The 22,266-nt window shown below is 43.2% G+C and overlaps 1 long non-coding RNA gene across 1 annotated transcript; it reads left to right on the forward strand.

Moving 5' to 3' along the window:
• Positions 1-19,007: 19,007 nt before the first annotated feature.
• On the forward strand, positions 19,008-19,903 carry LOC120670770. The gene is made up of 3 exons (XR_005673365.1): positions 19,008-19,280; positions 19,371-19,395; positions 19,773-19,903. It is a non-coding gene; the product is annotated as an uncharacterized LOC120670770 (long non-coding RNA).
• Positions 19,904-22,266: the final 2,363 nt, after the last annotated feature.

A 22,266-nucleotide genomic window follows, 5' to 3' on the forward strand; every position in this document is an offset into this window, starting at 1 on the left:
CTCTGCAAGAAGGCCCTCATGCGAACCTTCCAGTAGGCATAGTTCTCGTCGGAAAACACCGGGACCTTCCCAAGACTCGCCATGGTCGCCAAGTGGTTTTCGAACCGGTTAAGGTACTGAAAACCTCATCCGAGCTCTGATACCAATTGAGGGACCGAAACTGGCGACCAGAGGGGGGTGAATGGGAGCCGATTGAAATTTCTTCCGAAATTCAAACCGTCGACCTATATCCCAAAATCACCACACGCCCTCAAGAGTTCTAGGCAAAGTTTGGAATAGCTATGGAAGAGCTAAGCCAACACACAAGACCCTAGAATGAGCGAGCGAAATAACGAAGCGAATCGGAAGCGAATCGGGAAAAACAGCAGACCTGTCTGCCTAGACTGGTCTGACCGGTGCACTGGACCGGTCTGACCGGTGTGACTGTCCAAAAGCTGGCCGACCGGTCTGACCGATCTTGCCGTCCGGTCTGACTGGTGGCGTCCAGAAAACCCCGAAATCTTTGATTCAAACGGTGAATCTCAACCAAACGACCACGGAATTCGATGAAACTTGGGGGATAGCTTCACACCTACCTCGTGAACATATCCCCAAGAGATCTCGTCCTAAGGATCATCATAACATGACAATTTCGGGATGAGATCAAAAGGGATGGGGTTTTCTCAAGAACTCAACAAATCCAATTCGAAAGAGCTCTCGATTCCAGAGGGTTTGGGACAGCGCTAGAAGCACGAGAATCACAACAAAGAGCTCTACGAACCATCGCAATCATGTGCACCAAAGACGAAACCAAAATCCATCACAAAAGGGCACAAAAACGACGGGATTGGATTGATTCAAAAGCCCAGAGGGCACGAGGATGATAGGGCCTCCTTTCCCAATCACATCCAACACAAGGTCTCAACAATCCATGGACAAAATCTATCCTAAAGAAAAGAACGGGGGGAGAGAAACACAGGGGCGGCGGCCTGGGAGAAAGAGCAATCCACGGACAAGTTAAAAAGCCGCCCATAACCTAATACAAGTGAAGGGGTATTTATACCCGCGGAGACCGGTCGGACCAGTTCCATGGACCGGTCAGACCGGTTGGTTAGACCGGTCAGACCGGTGCCAGGGACCGGTCAGACCGGTTGGTCTGCAGCATCCCCCTGTACACGATCTCATCTGACGACTGAGGTTCTTTCTTCGGAACGAAGTCTTCTCCACGATGCCGCCATCTTGATGAAGATCTGGTCCACGGTTTAAGAAGGTCCGTGAAACCCGGGTAGATGGCCGGTTTTGAGAAAACCGCCAAAACTCCACGCAGGGGAAGATTCCCGCCTCCACGCCGTGGCCCTAGACGCTGTTCCCACCTCGGCCTTCTAACAGGCCCTAGACGCCGCCCGACGCCCGTCACCTCCTCGCCCGCAGCGAGGCCCTAGACGCCGTCGACGCCCGTCGCCTCCGTCAATCCCGAGACCAACGCCCGTGCCTCCACGACTTGGCGTCTTCAACCGCCGTCCGTCTGCTTGGTTTTGTGGTGCAAACTAAGAAACCCGCCTTCCGTCGCCGCTTGCGCCCTCGATCCAGGAGTGGACGCCATAGCTGCCGCCCGGCCCGAGCTCCTCCACAGCAACTCTCCGTCGACACTCGACGCCCGTGTACCTGCAATCCAAAGACCAAGCGCACAATCACACCGCACGGTTGACAATTCACTCATCACAGGCAGGATAGAGTACTCACATTCCTCACCAAAGTTTTGTTTCCGTTGTTTCACAAAAGACCATGTAACTGCAGATTGTCAAACTTTAGTGTTCTGCGAGGTTTGTGAAAGCACTGAGCATGTAAGGCAGAAATGCTCAGTGATGAAAGCACCAAAAACAGTGGGTTGGTTATGCAGCGGATGGTGATGGGTTCTATCATATTCCACATGCGCCAATCAAGAATACCTCAGAATACAAGACCGCAAGGATATCTATAGAGGGTGGTTAGTTGACAGCAGAGCAGCTTACTTTAGAGCTACAAAGCCGCAGACCTAGTCCAAATAATTGGCTGTGGGATGTCCGGGAGGATGGAATGGATTTTTCTATTGTTACTATGCCAACAAAGGATGACCTGCAGAGTGCAATCTCCTTTGGCGGTATGGCTTTGAAGGAACGTTGTATGCATCTTAACCTCACGGAGTGGTCCGACACGGAGTGGTCCGACGAAGAGGAAGGCCTCTTAATTCCAAAGGCATGGATAAACATTTACAGCATACCGAAGAAGTTGAAAGAACTTCCTGTACTCTGGGTACTCGGATCAATGGTTGGAGCTCCACAGTTGGTGGATATGGTGACAACAAATAACAATGCTTATGGTAGGGTCCTAATCTTGGTGATTGATTCGAAGGCTTTTCCTCAGAAGCTATGTGTTGTCAATAAGGTTTTGGGATTCAATTTGGGAAAAAAAATTCGGTCCCAACCGAAATGGACGAATTCCGGTCAATTTCGGTCGGATTTCGGATAGATTCCGGGGAATATTCGAAATTTGGAGCACTAAATTCATTTCAGACCTTCCTGAGATGGACGAATTTTGGCGAAATTCGGACCATCTCGGTCGAATCCCAGAACCCTGGTTGTCATCGGGGACCGTTGGTTCGAATTTCCTGTCAAGGTCGAATCAATTATACCTGGGGTTGAGTCATTTGTTGAGGAGATAAAAGGCAATGATGATCCAGAGGGAGACAATGATCCGGAGGGAGACGATGATGACCTGTTGGGAGACGACAGCAACAAGGACAGCAGAAACGGCACAAGGAAAAAATTGAAGAACGGGCAGCAATAAGGCCAGAACAGTACGTGTGAAAAGCCAATGGATGTGGATAAGAATAAAGCTACTGATGATGAGCTTAATCAGAAACAGTTCTCAGAAGAGAAGCTTCGGAAGCTTGCAAATAACATCCTAGATGTGGTGGTGAATCAACTCATAGGGGAAGCAGCTGACAAAATTATAGCTGAGGAGGAGGGTGGAGAGCTGCTGTCAGTCACATGAGACTGGAGCCGAGGATCAAGGACAAGGAAGCGATGGCATTGACGGTATTGTACAGCAGGTCTCTATGATCCCTCCTAGTGGACATGGTGTGCAGCAAGGCCAAGGAGGGGGTGGCGTCGACAGTCCTGCACAGCAGGTCTCCGCGGCCCCTTTTGGTGGAGAGGCAGGAGTGACGCCACCAATAAGAACCAGGGTTAATAATTCCGACCGGTCCGGTCAAACCACCACCCTCCGGTAGCGGTTTACCGGACCGGTTTGATCGGAAACCGATTAAATTCAAATCCAAATTCAAAATCGCATGTGTAATCGGTTTGGACCGGTATACCGGCCGGTTTGACCGGTTTGAATTCAAATCCAAATTCAAAATCGCATGTATAACCGGTTTGGAATGGTATACCGGCCGGTTTGACCGGTTTACTGGCCGGTTTGACCGGTTTATCAAGTGGGCCTTAATGGGCCATCTCATTTTTTTCCTTTTCTTTTTTGGTTTAACTTTAAATGCCCGAAAAGTATGTTAAACGAACGAATTTTTGAGAAAATTTGACACCATTAGATTCGTCGCACCTTAAAGTATTTTTAGGAATTTTTTTATTTTTTTGAATTCAAATTTGAATTTTGAATTTGGGCTGGTTTGGTACCGGACCAAACCGGAACCGGGCCGGACCGGTTTGACCGGTTTTTGTAAACCCTGATAAGAACAGGTAAAAGAAGAGCTAATTCACTAGGGGTCTTGTTGGTTCATTGCTTATGCTAGCCTAGTTATAATTTGGAATCAGGCCAGCTCAAGCCAGTCTCCAATAGTACATTTAGGGTGTGTTTGGTTGCATGTATAAACGAAGTCTGGTTTCATTTAGTTGCATTTGGTTTGCTTGGATCCGTGAGTGGCGTCACCTCATCTTTCTAATCGGTGAGCTCTGTCTTGTCACCTCCTCTAGCCAGCGCAGTGTGCTTCTGCTACACCGCAGCGATACTCCCCGCGGGCTCAAATGTCACCAGGGGAGCACCGCCGCGTGAGAACCGCACGGGCGAGCGAGCTCGGCGGGAGCTCCGCCGCATGTGTGCAGCTCCGTCGCCGTGCAGGCCGGAGCTGCTGGGCTCCTTCCTCGACGGCGAATCAAGCTCCGCTGTTGCGGAATCAAGCTCTGCTCCGGGTGTTTCCCTAATCGATTTGACGCAAAGCGAGCCCCCCCCCCTTTGCAGATGGACACCAGCAGTAGTACCCAGCTTCTCTCCCAGATCGTCAAGCACGAGTGCACAACAGTCCTTTCAAGCATGTGGTTCCGCTCTTCCTCCCTGCCTTGGCATCCAGTTCCGTGCGAGGTGCCGCTGCCGAGATGGTCACCACCGTGGCGGAGCAAGTCATGGGCGCAGTAGCTGCCGCCGTGCCACGACAGCTCTGTGCGGCCGGTGAAGCTCGGCGGCCACGGAGATCGGCGGCGAGCAGCTCGGCGGCTGCTGTGGAGCTTGGAACGGCTGCGCATCTCCTCGGCGGCGGTGCAGCAGGGGTAACAGATAGATGGTGAGGCGATTCACTTACATGGGTCACCGTTGGCTTGTACAAGCCTGGCTTACCAAGTACGCCCAATTCTGGCATTCTAGCGGAGCCAGACCAGAGGGTGCTTGCTGCATTAGATAAGCCTGGCTTAGGTGCTTGGGCAGGCAACCAAACGCCACGAGACTGCATTACGCAAGCCTGTTCAAGCCTAAGCTAGGGAACCAAACGCACCCTAGACGAACATTCTGTAGAAACGGCTCAAAGGATGGCGGCGAAGCATAACCTAGATCCACCGGAAGGTACGTAAAAAAATATTTCTTTTCCAAGTTTATCCGAAGATCGCATTTCGACTAATATATCAAACACAGGCATCTTAATGGGTGCTAGTGGAGATAAGGTTAGAAATGTGTCTAAGCAGATTAAAACTTTAGAAACTCATAGGATAGCCACCTCACCAATCAACAATAACAAGGTTAAAAGAGACCTTACTAGAGATTTAGAAGAGTTGGAATCGCTGGATGATGATGGCCTAGATCATATTCCTTTATGTCATTTCGGTACTAAGGTTGTGGTTGATAGCTTGACCGAAGATAATAGTCACCAAGGTGATATTTATCAACTCGAGTCTAGGCAAAAACCAGCAGCTAGATAGTTAAAAACTTTCAAGTTAGCAAAAGAAAGAAAGATACAAAACACGAATAAGAAGACTGACTCAACAACTTTTGAGCTAGCAAAAGGAAAAAAGGGACAGAAGAAAATTTTGAAACCTATTAGTGAAAAATGAAAGGCATTTTCTGGAATAGCAGAGGTCTTCGGGACTTGGCTGAATTTCGATTTTTGTCGGATATAACAAAGGAACAACAACTTGACTTCATTGCTCTTTTAGGAACTCGTAGATCTGATTACACAGGCACAGAACTGAATAATATTTGTGGGGGAAAATAATTCCTATGGAGTTGGACGGGACCAAGGGACACTCTGGTGAAATCCTTTTGGGAATCAATGCAAGAATTTTTGACATAGGTTTCATTTCCCAAGGTGATTTCTATATCAAATTTCGTTTAAGAAATAAAATTGATGGCTTTCAGTGGAACCTAATTGCAGTTTATGGAGCTGCTCAAATTGAGCAAAAAGAGAGCATTTTAACTGAGTTGGTCCAATGTTGTCAATATGATTCCTTTCCCCTTCTGGTTGGAGGGGATTTTAACATTATCAGAAATCCTACTGAAAAACATAATGACCACTATAACAATAAATGGCCTTTTCTCTTCAATGCTGTTATAAACAATCTCGATTTAAAAGTGATAGAGCTAACAGGTCTTGGTTTCTACGGATTGGGAATTAAAATTTCCTCATGTTATGGTCCAGGCTGTAACAAGAGAAATTGCATCGGATCATACGCCATTGCTTTTATCCTTTGGAGATCATTCTCTATATACAGTACAACCAATATTCATATTTGAATTAGGTTGGTTGACTAGGGATGATTTTTACGAGGAGGTGGCTAAGGTATGGATGGAACAAAGAAAAGGCAAAACCTCAATGGAAACATGGCAAAATAAGATCAGAAGATTGCATCAATTCTTAAGAAGTTGGGCTAAAACTAAAAGTGGTCATTATAAAAAAGAAAAGAAAGCAGCTTACTACAAAATTAGATTTGTTAGATAAAAAAGCAGAAAAAGAAGTTTTACAACCTTGGGAAATAGATCTCAAACAAATGCTCAAAACAAGGTTGATCCAACTCCTTAGGGAAGAGGAGATAAAATGGTACCAAAGATCAAAGACCACAAATCTCTTGCAAGGAGATAGAAATACAAAATACTTCCAACTAGTAGCCAATGGAAAACATAGAAAAATAAGGATTTTCCAGTTGGAAGAAGAAGGAAAAATTATTAAAGGCGATGAGGAGTTAAAGAAATATATCACTGATTATTATCATGGGTTGTTCGGACCTTCTGAGACTAGTCTTTCAACTTTAGACGAAAGTCGAAGGGATTATATAACACAAGTTTCACAAAATGAAAATGAAATTTTAATAGCTGAGTTCTCCTTTAATGAGGTTAAAGAGGCTATTTTCCAAATGGAACACAACAAAGCACCCGGTCCAGATGACTTTCCAGCTGAATTTTACCAAGCTTTTTGGGAGGTCATCGAGGATGATCTAATGGCATTATTTGTTGACTTCCATAAAGGCATTTTGCCCCTCCATTATCTCAACTTCGGAATCATAACTCTCCTACCCAAAAAAATAGATGCAACTCAAATTCAGAATTTTAGACCAATATGCTTTCTTAATGTTAGTTTTAAAATCTTCACAATGGTAATAGCTAATAGATTGACGGGCATCGCGGACAAGATAGTCCGGCCTAATCAATCGGCTTTCATGTCTGGAAGATACATTTTGGAAGGTGTGATCATTTTGCATGAGGACATACATGAACTTCATAAGAAGAAAATGAATGGGTTATTCTAAAGCTTGATTTTGAGAAAGCATATGACAAAGTTAATTGGCCCTTCCTTCAACAAACCTTAAGAATTGAAAGGTTTTACAGAAAAATGGTGTAAGTGGATTGAGTCGTTCGTTTCAAATGGTAGTGTGGGCGTTAAGGTAAATGATGATGTTGGAAGATTCTTCCAAACAAAGAAAGGTTCGAGACAAGGAGACCCACTATCCCCATTACTCTTTAAACTAGTTGCGGATATGCTGGCAACTTTGATAGAAAGAGCAAAATAGGATGGGCAAATCTCAGGCTTAATTCCACATCTTGTTGATGATGGTCTTTCCATACTCCAATATGCAGATGATACAATTCTATTTATGGAACACAACTTCAAAGAGGCTAAGAATATGAAACTCGTGCTTATAGCTTTTGAGCATCTTTCTGGTCTCAAGATAAATTTTCATAAGAGTGAATTATTCTGTTATGGAGAGGCAAAGGAAGCCCAACAAGAATACATGAATATTTTTGGGTGTCCTGTTGGGAGGTTCCTTTCTGTTACCTTGGTATCCCAATGCACCATACTAGACTCCTCAACAAAGATTGGAAAATAATAGAGGAAAGATTTGAAAGGAAACTGATTACATGGAAAAGCAAGATGCTCTCCTATGGAGGCAGGCTAACCCTAATCAACTCAGTTCTGAGCAATCTTTCCATGTATGATCTCCTCTTTTGCAATCCCTAAAGAAGTTCTCTAGAAACTATATTACTTTAGGTCTAGGTTCTTTTGGCAAGGGGATGGATACAAAAGAAAATACATATTAACAAAATGGAATATTATGTGTAGACCGAGAGATCAAGGAGGTCTAGGAATTTTGGATTTAGAAGTCCAGAATAAAAGTCTCTTAAGTAAATGGCTTTTCAAGCTTATTAATGAAGACAGAATCTGGCAACAAATCCTTACAAGGAAATACCTAGACTCCAAAATGTTTGCACATCTACAGAAAAAACCAGGGATTCACATTTCTGGTCTGGGTTAATGAATGTCAAAAACAATTTCCTTAACTGCAGAACATTTAAACTTCAAAATGGGGAACAAATCAGGTTCTGGAAAGATAAATGGCTAGGAAACACTAGTCTCAAAAAACAATACCCAACACTTTACAATCTGGTAATTAGGAAGCATGACACAGTAAGAAAAGTTATGTCTTCGACTCCTTTCAATGTTTCTTTTAGGAGGACTCTAAGGGGAAACAATCTTGTGAATTGGCATGAGTTGGTAACAAAGGTAGCAAGTGTTCAACTTGTGGACCAATCAGACATGTTCATATGGTCATTGAAAAAAATGGAATCTTCTCTGTACAATCAATGTATAGAGAAATCATAAATGGGGGAATCATTCCAATTAATAAATCTTTGTGAAAACTAAAACTCCCCTTAAAAGTAAAAGTCTTTCTATGGTTCCTTCACCGAGGGGTTATTCTAACTAAAGATGGACCTGGCTAACATTGTCATTCATATGTTTAGGACCTGGCTACAAGGGATTAGGTGGAAGGAAAAGAATTTAGTACTTACAGGTGTAAGTGTTGTTTGCTGGGCCATGTGGCCAAGTAGAAACGTATTGTTTTTGATACAGTGAACCCACAACCTTGTTTGCAGATTCTTTTCAGGACGACATACTGGATAAGATTTTGGGCTTTGCTTCAGAAAGAGAAGGGCAGGAATACTATATCAGGGAATTGTCGAGTTTTGGAGGCCATGGCTATGGAGGTCTTCGTAAAAAATGGGTGGCAGTTTAGTAATAAGCTTTGCTTATAATAAGCTGTTTACTAAATTTATCGTTTTTTCCTCCATATACATGGTTTTCTATATTATAATAATAGCCGGATATTTCACATTGTGATGTAGAAATCAGAATATTGAAATATTCCTTTATCTAAAAAAATAGACAAGCTCACCTATAGAGAGGAGCTTTGGATCAAAGTGTGGACTGGGCTTTTAATGGGATACACGGAGGAAGCTGCATCCGTACCGGGTCAAGTTCGACTCGTTTCCAATGATATGATGCCCGTTTACAACAAAGGACAAAAGTAAAATGCCAGGTCCGCGTAAAATTTCCGAAGGCCAGCATCAAGGCAATGGCGGCCGCTCACCAGTCAAAGTCCACAGTAGCTCTTGTCACCCGGTTCTTCCACTGCAAAATTCGCACGATTCATTTACGCTTTGAAAAAGCGTTCCATTCACGTCATTCTCGAAAGCACGACAAGGGCGACAATGTTGCAGAATATTGGTTGACACCAACTGTTCTCGAATTTCTTCATTGATGTCAACCGTTGAACAAAGAAAACTTCTATATTAGTTAATAACTTGCTAAGATAGTTCACCAATTTGTAGACATTCCTAATAGATTTAATCCGATCCATATTAGCATATCATGTCTTGTAAGCTTAGTTCCATGTCGCCGAGCGCTCGCGAGACAAGAGAGAAGGGCAATATTCTGTCTTCAATGCGTGTGATGTGTTGTGGACCAAGCCACATTTTCGTGATTTGACTAGGACTTGTAAAATCGTATGGACGGTACCGTTAGAAGGTGCCTTTTTCTATAGACTACTCTGATCCGTCTGTCCCGAAATATAACGTATTTTAGTTTGTGTTAAGTCAAATTGTTCTAAGTTTGACCCAATTTATAGAAAAAATTAATAATATTTTGAATATTAAATAAGAATAATTAGGTACATTATGAAATATATTTTCATAATTTACTTATTTGATATGTTAGATGTTAATATTCTTCTATATAAATTTGGTAAAATTTAGACTACTTTGACTTAAGATAAAATAAAATACCTTGGATTTCACGACGGATGGAGTAATAAAAAATATAGCTTCGCTGAAAGACACTATAATTCTATGCCAATTTGCTGGCTCACGTAATAATATTTCCTACTCAAATTGGTCACCAAACATTCATGGAAGACAATTGTACCATGCTTGCCATTTTCGCCATAGCTTGGAGTGTCCGGCTAGCCACTGCGTGCCGCTAGGAATGGGTGTGAAGGATTGGGACGGGCGACCAGAGAGTGGGGAGTGAATGCGAGTCCTTTAAAAAATTTTCCTCGATGAGATTAAGACTTATGTCCCAAATTCAATCCGACATGTCTCTCTTCTAATTGTCAATGTGACACAAGCTAACTCGTGACGAGCTCACCGTAGAAACGGTTAGGAAAAGCTCGACGCAAAGCAAAAACAAGTGCAAAGCGACATAACAAAGCGGAAGCAAAGATTAACCAAAATGCCAAAAGCTCGATACAAAGTGGATGGGAAGCAAAGCGATCCACTCATGCACAGTTACCAACAAAAGCTTCACTTAACCAAGCAGACGACGATTTTATGAAGATTAGCACAGCTCAAAACCAAGTGAAAGCAAAGCTTAACCAACAAGCCGATTCAAAAGCCTCACCAAAAGAGCTAGAGCTAATCACTACAAAAGAGTGCTCTTAACTAAGCATGCAAGAATCTTGAACCAATTAGCAAGATCAAAAACTAATTAACTGATTTAACTAAGCATGCATAATAAATTAATTTAAGCAATGTAGTGATTAGCAACATGGATTAATTAAAGCTAAGAAGGGTTAGCATGAAGGTTAATTAAATAAATAAAAACTAAACCAGATTAGCAGCTAGATTAACGAACAAGCATGCAACATATTGCAGGAAGAATTAATCTGAACATGCATGTAGGAAGAATAAACAAGGGCTTGTAATGCTTGCATGCCTAGGCTGCTATTCAGGGCGAGCGGCTTGCTAACCTGGGTCACCTGCTGTTGTGCTCCTGCGTGTGGGCCTGGACAGGTAGCTGCTGCGGCGTTTTTTTCTTTTTTATATTTAAAAATAAAAAAATTACAAAATTTTAAGTCGGTTTGGGAAAATTGCAAAAATAGGGGCCTGTCGCCCGGGGGAGGCGACAGGGTGCCTATCGCCCCCTGGCCGGGCGACAGGACCTATCTGTAAAAATTTTCTACAGATAGATCCCTGGGAGAGAGCGGCGCGTGCCCCCAACGGGCGACAGGGGGGCTGTTGCCCCCCCCCCCCCCCCCCGGCGACGGGCTCCCCCCACCCTATAAAAGCCATCAGCCCTCCTTCCCCCTTCATTTGTGCCACAAAAATTCAACGAAAATCCAGAAAAAAAAAGAGGGGTGAGGAGAAGTGAAGCGGCGAGGCCTTACAGGTAAGTACATTTTTTGGATAGTGAAATATAGAATTGTAAATTTTGAATGGCACTACCTTATTCATATTGCAGCATAAGCCAATGGCTGCCTTCAATTCTGGAGGATTTTCATGGACCGAAGAAAAATCTAGTATAATACTTGGGATCATGACACATCTTGTAATGAATAAGAAGTTGGATCCATTAGCGGATGGAACGATAGAGATGGTAGTGTCCAAAGTACTAGATTTTAAAGATTTGACATTGTTTCGAGGTATTACAACGCAAGATGTAAAGGGACACCTGCTAGAACGCCGTAAGATATACATGAGGGTATGTGAACTAGCGAATCATCCTAATGTTATTGGATTCATGCAAAGTACTTGTAAGATATGGATGCGGTCAGAGGTGTATGAGATGCACATTAAGGTAACTTTCATTCAGATCTAATCTCTATAGTCATCTATAATCCATATTTAGGAAACTCTAAATTATTGTGTAATTATATGCAAGGATTACCCCGAGGATACGGAGGTGATTAACAAATCAATACCAAATTTCCGTAAATTGATATGTATCTTCGGTGGACTTATGCCGCAAAGTAGACGAAGGAGGTGGAGAAGATCTTCGGGTGATAGTACTTGGCCTCCGCATGCACAGAGAACCGGAGTTTCGTCAAGTCATACTGCACCACCTCCAGCACCTACTTCTGTTAACTGGGATGACGACCTAGATGACTTCATGCCTCCCAAACCATGGCCTCCAACACATGATGTTCCTCCCCCTGTACATGAACCTAGAACCCAAAAAGAGAGAAAGGGAAAGTTAAGAGGTTCGTCAAGGCATAGTACACCACCTGCAGCACCACTATCTATCAACTGGGATGACGACCTAGATGATTTCATGCCATGATCTATAACATATGATGTTCATCGGTCTAGATTGTCCCTAGAAGATTGTCCAAGATGTATTTGCATTTAGTCTTATTAATGTTGTATTATTTGTTAATATAACTAAATGTTAGTTCAAGGTTTCAATGTCGATAATTCATACGTAATGGAAAATACGAGAGAGAATATAGGTGTATGCATGAAAAGTAATAAATAACAATAAAAAGACAACATAGGTGGTGGTATGAGATGCGAACTTTGAAGTGTACAAATAAACGGTCGACAGCGATCTCATTACAAAGAAATATCAGAGATACAAATATCGGATATATCTAACCACCCCTACGCTGTCGGACCCTCTTAGCCCTCTGCTGGGCATGGACATGGTCCTACGAGTAGGTGTGACGATCCGGAGACCTCACGTGTCGCTCAGGATGCAATGGGGGCTGGGGTGTCCGGTGGACGAGGACGTAGCACTTCGAGGATGTCCATACCTACATTCAAAAATTCAAAAAGGGTTCGATACATGAGAACACATAGGTTTCATACAAACTGGACGCACGATTGATACATAGGTTTCGATCCATTTTCCTGCTTTTGGCCCTGAGACCTTATTTTTCCTATGATTCTATAGAAACAGATTCAACACTATAATGCCTTAGATGATTTCGAAGGCAACACCAAGCAATAGCTCAGAGAGGACAGAATGAACTTACAATGCCTTAGATCATGACACTGAGTGCCTTCCACGAGCAACTCTCGGCAATGGTGGTCTGAACGTAGGAGGTGCTCCATCCGTGGGATTTCCGGAAGAACCCGCTTCCGCAGCATCGTGAAGTGCATTCTGAGGACACTTCTTGTAGTTGTGACCCAAAACTCCACATTGGGTGCAACGCTTTTCGGCCTTGCCTGCCTCAAACTCGTCCATACCATTCCGAATATGACGTGTCTGACGGCGGTCTTTCCCTTTCTTAGCGGCTGGATCGGGAACATACATCTTAACCTCATTGTCCTCCATGAAAGGTCCCACTATTCCAATCCTATATATCTCGTGTCCCCAGGTGCTTACATCTGCCTCCTTGCTAAAGTAAGGTGAAACAAATACTCCTGGCTGCAACTCCGACTCTGCACATACCGCAATGACGTGCGAGCTTGGTAAATGCATGAACTTAGGCTTCATGCAGAAGCAGAATGCACTACCATTTGCTCTAATCAAAGTCTCTTGAACCACCCGATCTCTACGGATGCCACGACCAGTTCTATCCTTGCATAGAACCTCAAATCTATGCTCCATTGTATCTGTCGATATGGCGCGGTGCTGTTTGGTTTTTGCTATCTTCTCTTCCATCTATTGTGTCACTCTTCTGCAAAACTGAATTTGGGGGTTGTTCATGTTCAAGTTAGCAGCCATGTACCGCTCTCTGAAATACTTTATGCACCCATACATGATGAACTCAACAATTCCCACAAGAGGGAAGGCACGACAACAACGCATAACCATATTGAAACACTCTGCATGGTTTGTTGTCTGAATACCGTACCACATTCCGTTGGTATCATAAAGGAATGACATTTCTCCTTAGGTGCACCTCGAATCCAGTGTGAAAATGGCTTCTCAATTGAAGCCCTTTCCTCTGCAGACTGACTCCTGCTGGTCCCTGCTGCCCTTGCCTTCACTTGCTCTGCAGTCAACTGATCAAGCATCTGCCATAGGCATGTGTCATAAAAGCTTCCAGGATTTCTTGCAGCAACTTGGGATAACATACGAGGCAGGTTACCATATGATGCCTCATATGTGCCAAACCTCATCTCGAACACCTTTTGTTTAGCCCGCCATGCCTTCAAATAACTAATGGTGTATTGGTAAGTTTGCTCAATATGTCGAACAATCATTTTTGGCTCATAATTGAGGTCATCTATAATCAGCCCATAAATTTGCTTTGTAACAAAGTCGGATGATATGTTGCGATGCGATTGCTGAACTTCTGACATCAAACATGTATGCTCTGTCACAATAGAACATTTCCAGTTCGGCTTCCATCTACCCTTGAATGCATGTACTCGCCATGGCAGCCATCGTTGACACACTTGACCTCATATTCTTTACGGCCTGACTTCACGACTATAAATTCTCTATTCAAAGATACTGTACATAGTTTCACAGCATCTTTTACAGCTTCAATGTTAGGATATGTAGCACCCTGCACTACCTCATTTCTTTTGTACTCCCACTCCTGATGTCGTATGTCTTCTACCACAGGATTGCCAAAACCATGCTCCTTCCACTGTTTTGGCAATAAGTATTGCTCCTCATCAGATGAGCACTCATATTCTTGCATCTCCATTGCGGCTTGGTCTTCTGCCTCCATCTCGTCCACGATGCTATGTATCCTCTCTCGCTCATCAGTAAGGCCCTGTGGTCCGATGTTATGGTTCTCTATCTCTTCTGATTTATCTTGCTCAACATAATTTGCCTCTCGTTGTCTACTCGGAGTTGCTTGATCTTCACCATGTTGGGTTTGATGTTGTGCCTTCTCTCGAGTCTGAACAAGAATGGCCAGAGGCCACCCACGCTTTAGAGTTGCTTCCATGTACTTCTGTCAGTCATCAGTGCTGCGTATCATCATCAATTCCCATAATTCACCTTCTACCTCCCAATTCACAAGAGCGTGAACGGTCATCACATGTGTCTCCGGATCAACACGGAACCCACGCTGCAACCACTTATATATGGAACCAAAACTCCTCTCTAGAGGTTTATCTATGCCGCTAGATGTGCACTTAAAGGCAGAAATGTCTAATCTATTTGGTCCATACAAAACATTGTAGTCACCAAAAAACACTTGAAACTGCATCTTGCTCGACATATCTATACATCACCGAATACTTATCGAGTCATACTCTTTATTTCACTACATTATTCAATAATCTGTACAAACTAAGTATGGATTTTAATTACAACATATAAGTATTCATAACTACATGATGACACTCAAATTCGTCAAAACTAAGGTTCAATGTACTTACCTGCAGATCACAAGTGCGCAATCCGCCAGGACTTCGCCGCTTCACTTCTCCTCACCCCTCTCTTTTTTTCTAGATTTTCGGTGAATTTTTGTGGCCCAAATGAAGGGGGATGGAGGGCTGATGGCTTTTATAGGGTTGGGGGAGCCCGTCGCCCGGTGTGTGTGTGGGGGGGGGGGGGACAGGCCCCCCATGCGCCGCTCTCTCCCAGGGACCTATCTGTAAAAAAAATTTATAGATAGGTCCTGTCACTCGGCCAGGGGGCGACAGGCACCCTGTCGCCAGGGGGGCGACAGGACCCCATTTTTGCAATTTTCTCAAACCGACATATATTTTTGAATTTTTTTTAAATATAAAAAAGAAAAAAACGCGCTGCTGCGCGACTCGCTCGGCCGATAGCGCTGGCTCCTGCCTGCTGCTGCACTCCCGCTGCGCCTGGGCCGTGAACTCGCTCACGGGCCGCGCAACCCGCCTGGGCGCTGCCGGGCCGCGCGGATGGGCCACCTGCCTCTGGCCCAGTCGAGCAAGTGCCCCTCGCCCAGGAATCCTATATATCTTCCGGAAGATTTTTTCTTCCCCAGCTTCTAGTATTTGAGATTCGTGCAAACTATCTCATTCATTAGATCTTCTCAACCCTAACTTTAGTTCTCCTCATGCCCCCTTCCTCATCAAGCGATTCACGCGCCGCCGCCGCCCGCCCGCACGTCGCCCGCACATCCTCCTGCGGCTGCGCCCCGCTCGCCGCCGCTCGCCGCGTGCTGCTTCTTGCCGTCGCTGCCGCGTGCGTCGCGCTGCTTGCTGCTGGTCGCTGCCGCGTGGCCGTCGCAGCGTGCTGCTGCTCGCCGCCGCTGCCGCGTGCTGCCGCGTGCGCCACGCTGCTCGCTGCTGCTCGCTGCTGTGGGGCCGTCGCTGGGTGCTGCTGCTTGCTGCTGCGTGCTTGCTGCTGCTGCAATTGCTGCGCGCCGTTGCTTGCTGCTGCTGCAATTGCTGCGCGCCACTACTATCGGGCGCTGCTGCTGCTGCGAGTTGCTACTGCGCTGCTGCCTCCCGAGCGCGCAGCAGCTCACCACCGCCGTCGGCCGCCGGAGACGGAGAAGATGAAGATGATGTTGGGTTCAACATTTTTAAAATATTGATTCAACATTTTCGAAACACTAGTTCAATATTTTCCAATTGTTGAATCAATATTTTTCAAAATATTAATTCAACATTTTCGAAATATTGATTTAATATTTTTTTAATAAATAGGTTTTAGTGGACTTTATAGATAACTTGCTTAACTATCTTCCACAACAATATATAGGAGCCCCCCTCCCCCCCCCCCCCCCCGCCCGCCTGGCCGAGCAGGCACTCGTGCCCTGCGGCCGCCGCCGCCGCAGCACTGCAAGCGTGCGCGACGAGCGCCTGGCCGGCCGCCGGGAGCGGCGGCGTGCCCCACTGGCAGCGCTGCCGCAGGCCCGCGACGCGCCTCCGGAGCAGCTGCTCCTCGCGTGCGAGCACTCCTCGTCTCCTCCCCTGGAGCCCTGGATCCTCACGGACAGTGAATCAAAAGAGAGAGCACAAAAACCAAAACTTTGGATTCAAAATACTCACTTAAATCTCAACCAAATGAAACGAAACTTGAGCCATAGATTCGTAACAACTAGGCCTAATAGATCCAAAAAAAGATCACAAAAAGATCGAGTAAATCTTGCGAATCAAAAATCATACCAAAAATACCCGAAAAATACCAAAAAGAAACAGATTTGTTCCTTATCAGGTGATGAGATTCTGTTTATCTCTCAGTCAATGTCCTGGCACGTTGGATCGTCGGATCATTGCCATACGGACAAGATCTATGTGTGTGTAAACACCTCTATCAGGCGGCGGCCTGCGTCCGAGAGCATATGAGCGCATTTGGCTGTTATCGGGTCCCTGAGTTCGCAACCCGTTTACGTCAGTGAGATGTGGCTGCCGACCACCCGTCCAGTGCGTGGGTCATTTCGGCTTCGTTTTCTTCGCCGAGCCGAGAGGGAGCGGAAGCAACAGTGGCGAATCGACGAATCGGCAGTGACCGGCGGCGAATCAGCGGGTTCTTCGGTGGCAAGACCTGGTGCTGGCCGTGCTTCCCTTCGCATCGAGGTACTTGTCTCCCCTGTTGGCTACTGGATGTTGTTCTAGGGTTTTGATTTGTGTGCGAGGGGATTCCAATTAATGCTCTTTTTTGGATCTAGCTGATCAAATCATTGTTCTCGCAAGCCTCATTCATCTGTCCCCAGCTCGAAAATACTATGTCCGCACACCGTTCTCATTTTTTCTATGATGTGTTTTTGTCCCCCTTTTATGTGACGAACTGTGGATTTTGTTGTGCGCAGGTGTTTGTAGCTGTTCTGCAGGGTCCTGCAGGTTCACTGCAGGGTCCTGCAGGTTCATTGCAGGGGCGTATAGTCTCACATTGCTGCCTCTCTAGGACTCTTTCAACCCACTTAATTAGCCTCTTAGTGTTTTTAGTGTTATTATCTTCATCCTGAATGTTTCTGAATAGCTTAAATATTGCGAAGTCAATTACATGTTTAATTAGTTTCCATTTCCTGTGCATTGGTTTATGATGAATCTCATGTTTTTTAAGTAAATAATTTTAGGGAAGCATTATTGTTGACCAAATTTTTAGAATTTCGATTTTCTACTTGGAAATAGATTCAGGCCATCGTTCTTTGCCAAATTTCTGGAGCATTGACTTGTTACTATTTTCTGGAGGCAGTGCCACTTTCATTTTGTGATAGCTATGCTATTTAAAGTTACCTCACACTACTCCTTGCAACGGCTTTATGCATGTTCCAGCATTTTCCTTTTGTGATGCAAACTTCTATTTTACCCATTTACTGTAGTTTACAGCTGCGGTGTAAGCTTTTTGGTCGTTTGTTGCTTAACAGAAGTGACAACTGCAATATCTGCATGACTGCATGTGTATTTGCTTTTGTTCAGCTGAAAGTATTGCTGATTAGTTTTGTGGTTTCGTCCATCTCAAGTAAACTAATCTAAATAGTGTGGGTATATGTTACTTGTACCAATCATTGCCTGGCCATCAGAAACTGGGTGTTAAAAGAAAACAGTTTGATTCTGCTCATCTTCACGGTTTTGCTTGTTCAATTGTTGCTTGCCACATGAAAGTTTTATTGGCACAGCATGGGAACCTAAACCTTTCAATGGTTGGGATGAGCCTGCACTGTGCACTTTGTTTTCCTGGGTTTTGTCGATTCGCTCTACAATTCTGATTGGTATTTTTGTTTATTTCTCTCCTTGTACAATATGTAGAAAATGTAGTGGGTTTAGATTCAGTTTGGGGATTCATAGTCTACTAGCATAACATTTTGTGCCAGGGGTGAGCTAAATTTTCCATTGTGTGCAGCCACTTGTTACTCTATGAATTTTAATTATCGAAATTGTGAATTAATTAGGGAGCTTTTCTGTCTTATGACACTACAAGTTATCCTTTATTGTACACTGATTTTCACACTATATTATATTTGTAAGATATAATGGACAACCTGTATAGTACATTCATTATTTTTCAAGTGTTGCAGCGCTCTTGTGTCTTTGGTTTGGGAGCTAGCAGCTGTGCTCACCAGGTGTTTGACGAAATTCCACATTTCCAAGGGGCAGGAGAAAGGTAGGCTACCATTGGTATGCCCATCATGCACGACCTGCTCTGTTCGCTCTCATGGTCTTATTCTTGTCTTCTTTGTGAAAATAAAAACTAATAGCAGAACTGGCTGTCCATTTGTATTGAGAGGCATTGGTCTCTAGTATTCATAGGATTTTTTTCGGACAATGTTTATCCCCTTTATGATGCTTCAAAGTTGTCCATGTCCATGTTTTACTTCGAAGGTACTCACTAAGTCTGTATATGTCTTGGCTAGCAATAATCTTTGTATTACTGCAGAAATAATCTTCTCAAGTCCTAGCATTAATAATTATAGTCCAATTATGAAAAAATTACTATAGTATGTTGTGCTGTAATTTAATAAATGCTTTTGTGTAACTGCAATAATTTTCTTTTCTTTATCAGTTTGATTGTTATTTTTGGTGCTTTCCTTTTTCTAAATAAATTACTCATGTTGCTTGTGCACTCTTTCCATGGTTATCAATCCTTGCAATCATATAGGATAACTAACGTATTATGGAACCAAGGATCTCAAGTTTTACCGTTGGCACTGCAGAGCCTTATTAGTGAGGTGAACTCTGATTTCTTAAACAATAGACAAATTTTTATGGTCGTTATAACTTCCCTTTTTGAGTAACATTTGCTATTATATTGCTTGCAGGGCTTTGCTGTGGATATACATCCAGGTATATCATCTATGAATTCAGAAGACTAAATTAGTTCTGTCATGTAAAAATCATATATGATTTTCAGTACATAAGTGTTAAGATAGTGGGCCATGACATGATAGATCAGTCGACTTTTTTGTAACTAGATTACTATTAGTTTTATTTGTTTGGCTGCGCTGTTTGATCCTAATAAAGTACCATGTCATCATAATGTTCTATACGTAATGCTGATGTAGTTGTATCTTCAGGCTAGAAAAAAAGTGGCAAGACCCTGCAAGGATGTTTAGTGCTTACACCTTTTAAAATGTAAAATTCAGATTGTGGTGATTTATTTTGTAACATAGTATGGTTTGATATTTAATTTTCTTCTTTACCATTCTTTATTTAATGTTGAGCTGCCAAAATCGGTGAGGGAATATAGTTGGATCATGGAACAGGTCTAGTCATTGGTGAAACTGCTATAGTTAGAAATTGGGTTTCATTAATGCAGGTGACTGTAGAAATCTGCCCTCTTTTTTTCCCTTAAAATGTAGTGCTATCCTTTGCAGTATAATTTTTTATTCCATAATTTTCTGTGTTCCTTTCTTGTTTCAGAAAAAATTTTATTTCTTTTTTATTCCACATTTTGGTGTACTCCTTTCTTGTTTGAGAGAGATTGTTAAGTCCTTAAATGCTCAAAATGGGTTTTGTTGGAGTATGATTGTAAGCTCTGTTCCAAAATCCCTTTTGGTTGTTACTTTGTTGTTGCTTATAAAGAAACGAAAGATATAAAGTAGTGGCAATAATGTAGCCAGACTTAGAAAATGCAAGCAGTCAGTTGTGTGCACAATGAGAGAGGGAGATGAAGGGAGGGAAGGTTGAGTGTGTTGCAGGGTTTCTTCGTTATCCAGTGAACTTGTTTGATCTGTGTTGAGTGAGGCATGTTAGAGTTCAACTTTGGGGATTCTTAATTGACAATTGTTCTGTTGTTGTCCAAATTTGACGACAGGTGCTGTCCAACAACCAAATGTTTACTGCTGTTAATAGAGTGTGATTTGAGAGAGCTAGTCTCAACATAAGCAATCAGCAGAGAACCACTATTCTTTGGCAAGCACAACCTTTTTCATGAAAAGTCACCAGCAAGGCATACTTAGCATGATGGCTGAGTATATATTTCCTTGACATGGGCTACAAAGTATGATGGCTGACTCCACCTCCTGACGGGCTGAGGCATTGCATGAGATCTCAAGGCGTTTGGTATGTCATCCATCTTGTATCCTAAAATCAGTGTCTTTCTAAATACATAAATGAGAATGAAAAATGAAAAGTTAGTTTCTTTGGTGATTCAGTGTTGTGCCAGTATGATTTTTAATTGAAGTTGGAGTTCTCTCATTCTATCTTTTCATTTGCCAGACAAATTTGACTTCGGATTTTGTAACCATGCTAATATGTTGTCTCGATACTGAATTAAAAGATAAGAACTGACTCTGATGACCATCGTTTTATTGGCATTGCCCATAATTTCCTGATCGACATTATGTTAGCAGTTGTAGTCTAGCATGTTATTTAAGCTGTTCTATTTGGACCGCGCAAATTAAGTCTCAGCATACTAATGTTGTGTTCCCAAGCAGTCTAATCAGTGACTATAAAATAATAACTAACTTATATTAGAATTATACCCTCATGTAGCACTATAATTTTCTCATTTGTTACTGTAAATATGAAAGTCCAGGTATTTTGATAGGCATATGAGATCTATAATTTTCTCATTTATTACTGTAAATATGAAAATCCAAGTAAATATGATGTGCATGCGTGTGTGTTACTTATGTGCACTCATCAATGTAAATATGCTAGGGTTTTTTTTTTGCACAAGTTAGTTGGTGTGGTTTCTCATGTCTAGCTTTTTTATATCCAGAAACTAATCATTAGATGTTGAATTTTGTTACTTGTTATTTCCATAGGTGCTCATATGAATATAGTCTAATTTGACTGCTCCATTTCTTAGTGCTACCATGGTCCATGGTGTTGTCATTCTTGGCCATGGCCTTCCTATGTTGTGCTACTAGTTCTGCGGTGACAGTAAGGTGAGTGGTCACTTGATTTCTGTCCAACTGCTTTTGCCCTAGACTTCTAGAGCTGGCCAAGCTAGTATGGTAGTGTCTCTGTATTGTATAATTTTGCTTGGTGTTCCTTTTTTATTTCAATTTATCTCTGTATGCACAGACATGACTTTAGGCTTGTTTTTTTCTTCAAAAAATACTGTGTCAATAGTACCTGGTACTACTGATTGGGCCACAATTGGCCAGCTTGTTATTTTTCCAATTTTCATTCAAAAATATGAACCGTATTGCCCTTACACTGTTGTTGGGTCTGTTCTCTGTTGCCAACAGATGCTTCATAGCAGCCCGAACAAATCTAACGGGTGCAACACATTATACAGCGGACCTGTTAGGGGTAACCAGACACGCTATAGGAATGTTAAGACTTGTATGCGGAGGCAAGCACAGGAAAGATGGGTGACTTACGGAAAAATAATATATTAAGTCATTTTATGCAAAAAGACTGACTTATACATAAGCAAAAGTAAGTCACTTGACAAGGAGACAGTTCCAAAAAAAAAGCACTCGGGATTAAAGAGATGGACACAAATTTCATCTTCGATTACTTCATGAGATCCGATTACAAGTCACTCTTGAGCACGCACAAAGCTAATATGGCAAAAAGACAAAATCAAAGATTCACTCCTCTCTCCCTCTGACGCTAGCTCTCACAGAAATTAGAAGACCTCCAAATGAGAGATTTGCTCAGAGATGGGCTGCTCACACAGCCCTTCCGTATATATATAGGCACTTGACGAATGATCAAAATGCCTTTACATGAAGCACACAACTCTAATACCCTCTAGGG

The sequence above is a fragment of the Panicum virgatum genome, chromosome 4N, assembly GCF_016808335.1.
Source record: "Panicum virgatum strain AP13 chromosome 4N, P.virgatum_v5, whole genome shotgun sequence".
Classification (NCBI taxonomy): Eukaryota; Viridiplantae; Streptophyta; class Magnoliopsida; order Poales; family Poaceae; genus Panicum; species Panicum virgatum.